The sequence below is a fragment of the Chlorocebus sabaeus genome, chromosome 7 (assembly GCF_047675955.1).
Source record: "Chlorocebus sabaeus isolate Y175 chromosome 7, mChlSab1.0.hap1, whole genome shotgun sequence".
Taxonomy (NCBI): Eukaryota; Metazoa; Chordata; class Mammalia; order Primates; family Cercopithecidae; genus Chlorocebus; species Chlorocebus sabaeus.
The window spans coordinates 6,888,548-6,891,584 of NC_132910.1; the positions used below are offsets into that span (position 1 = coordinate 6,888,548).

The 3,037-nt window shown below is 37.8% G+C and overlaps 1 pseudogene; it reads right to left on the bottom strand.

Annotated features, from left to right (window-relative positions):
* Positions 1-235: 235 nt before the first annotated feature.
* LOC119621075 (ubiquitin-conjugating enzyme E2 L3-like) lies at positions 236-1,086 on the bottom strand (annotated as a pseudogene).
* Between the last annotated feature and the right edge of the window lie 1,951 nt (positions 1,087-3,037).

The following is a 3,037-nucleotide window of genomic DNA, read 5'->3' on the forward strand; positions in this document are numbered from 1 at the left end:
ACAAAGCAGAATGAAAGCATCTTAAATTTTTCATCTTTTCTTTACAAGTTACCTAGATCACTTTTGACTGAGAAAACTATGGAAAGCTAGTAACTGCCACAAGTGAACCCAGGGGATGGCATATGTTAATTTTCCACAGAGTCTTCCTTTGTGGGTGTCTGAATGCACTGCTCTCAGGGGCAAGGGCTCTGTTCACATTTGCTGGAATCAATCGCAGTAGATTTCAGTCCTCAAGTCACTTTTGACTATATTGCTTTGTAAACTTTCCAGCATTCTTACAGAATTTTTTACAAGCCTTAGAGTATTCTTCAGGTAGGTCAGGCCAAAGGGAATGCTTGGGCTGGAGGTAGTTCATCAGTGCTATGAGAGACTGACTAGATTACTTAGTTGGTTTTGGTTGCCAGCTTCTAGTTTTCAGCACTAATTACTGGCAAATAGACCTTCCCATTTTCATCAATGTTCAGGTGACAGATCTTTGTTTTAAATGTGACCTTTGGTGGTTTGAATGAGTACTCTGTGGGAAAGTTGGTTTTGATCCTGAAGGCCCTGTATTAGCCGATTCTTGCATTGCTATAAAGAAATCTGGGTAAATTATAAAGAAAAGAGGGTTAACTGGCTCATGGTTCTACAGGCTCTACGGAAGCATAACTGCATTTGCTTCTGGGAGGTCTCAGGAAGCTTCCGATTACGGCAAAAAGCAAAGGGGAGCAAGCACATCACATGGTGAGAACTGGAGGGGTGAGGGAAAAGCACCACACACTTTTAAACTATCAGATCTCAGAACATATCTTCCAAGAATGCACTCACTATCTGGAGGGCGGCACCAAAGGGACGTGCTAAACCATTCATGAGGATTCTGCCTCCATATTCCAGTCACCGCCAGGCCCTACCTACAATATTGGGGATTACATTTTAACACGAGATTTGGGTGGGGACAAATATCCAAACTATATCAGGCCCCCTTATCATGTGGAGGCTTGTCCATCACCTTCCTGCTGACCACCATCTTGGACATCACCTGCTACAGTTCGACATCTCACATCCATATGCAACAAAACCCAGTCAGGAAGGACTGTTTATCACATCCCATGTTTGTATTTTTTTAAAACTTTTTCTTTCTTTCTTTATTTTGAGATGGAGTCTTGCTCTGTCACCCAGGCTGGAGTGCAGTGGCACAATCTCGGCTCAGTGCAACCTCCACCTTCCAGACTAAAGCAGTTCTCCTGCCTCAACCTCCCAAGTAGCTGGAATTATAGGCATGCTCCACCACACGGCTAAATGTTTTGTATTTTTAGTAGAGATGGGGTTTCACCATGTTGGCCAGGCTGGTTTCGAACTCCTGACCTCAAGTGATCTGCCCACCTTGGCCTCCCAAGGTTCTGGGATTACAGGCGTGAGCCACCGTGCCCTGCCTAAACTTTTATTTTGAAATAACTGTAGATACAGGAAGTTGCAAAAAACTGTACAAAGAGGACTGGTGCTAGTGTAGCATTCCCTTAGATTTCCTCAATAGTTACATCTTATATAATTGCAGTACAGTATTAAAACCAAGACATTGATATTCAATACAATGTGTATGCATACTTTTATGTTATTTTATTAGTTGTGTAGGTTAACATAAATGAATAATTTGGCTTTTTTTTTCACTCAGCATGATGCCCTTGAGATCTGTCCAAGACATCCAAGTTGTATGTATTAATAATTCATTCTTTTTTATTGCTGAGTGGTATTCAATGGTATATATGGATCACAGTTTCTTTAACCATTCACTTGTTGAAAGACATTTTTGTTGTTTTCAGTTTCTGGCCATTTCTTACAAAACTGCTTTCAACAATCATGTATAGGTTTCTACGTGGACATATTTCCCTACCTCCCACTCTACCCCCAGAATAAATTCTCAAGAGTGCAAGTGCTCGATTGCCTAGTGGTAAATATATGTTTGGTATTTGTATGAAACTGCCAAACTATTATCCAGATTTCACAGTCCTGCGAGCATTTGGTGTTGTCACTATTTTGGTTCTTCCAAAAGATATGTAGTGACATCTCATTTTGGATTACATGGATGCAGAGGAACTGGATATCTCATACATTGCTGGTAGGACTGTGAAATCTGGAAATAACAAATGTAATCCAAATGAGATATCACTACATTCCTTTTGGAAGAACTAAAATACTGACAATAGCAAATGGTATTTTGAATTACATTCGTATTGTAACAGCTAGTGATGTTGAACATTTTTTTCATGTGCTTATTTGTCATCTTTATATCCTCTTCAGTGACATGTTTCTTCATGTCTTTCACATTTTCTAATTTTATTGGTTATTTTGGGGGGTTTTGTTTGTTAGCTTTACTGCTGAGTTTTGAGAGGTTCTTATATATTCTAATAGAAGTCTTTGTCAGATATGTACTTTACAATTATTTTCTCTCATTCCATAGCTTGTCTTTTAATTTCCTTATAAGGGTGTTTCTCAGAGCAAATGTTTTTAATTTTGATGAAGTCCAAATTACTGATTTTTTTTTTTATGGGTGGTACTCTTGGTGTCATGTCTAAGAACATGTAACCGAGCCCTAGGTTCCAGAGTTTTCTCCTATGTTGCCTTTTAAAAATGTTATGGTTTTGAGTTATCTATTTGGAGTTGGTTTTAAGAAAAGTGTATGATGTGGATCAAGGTTTATTGTTTTTGTCTATGGATATTTAATTGCTTTACTACCATTTGTTTAAAAGAATACCCTTTCTCCTTTGAATTTCTCTTACACCTTTGTCAAAAATCAGATGTTTGCATTTGTGTGGTTCTATTTCTGGGTCTTAAGTGCTCTTAAGCAAATTACTAGAGTTGGTCATATTAATTTTTTCACTAGTTGTGCTATCCTGGTATCAGTTTTAATGTCTGTATTTCATTCAGACAACCCTTAGAGATTAGTAAAACTATAAAATATAAAATTATTTTTTGATGTAACCTGTTTTACATCAATAAAAAGCACATATGAGCATTTGAACTTAGGTTAAATGTTTATTCAAACATTTCTTCTCTGATC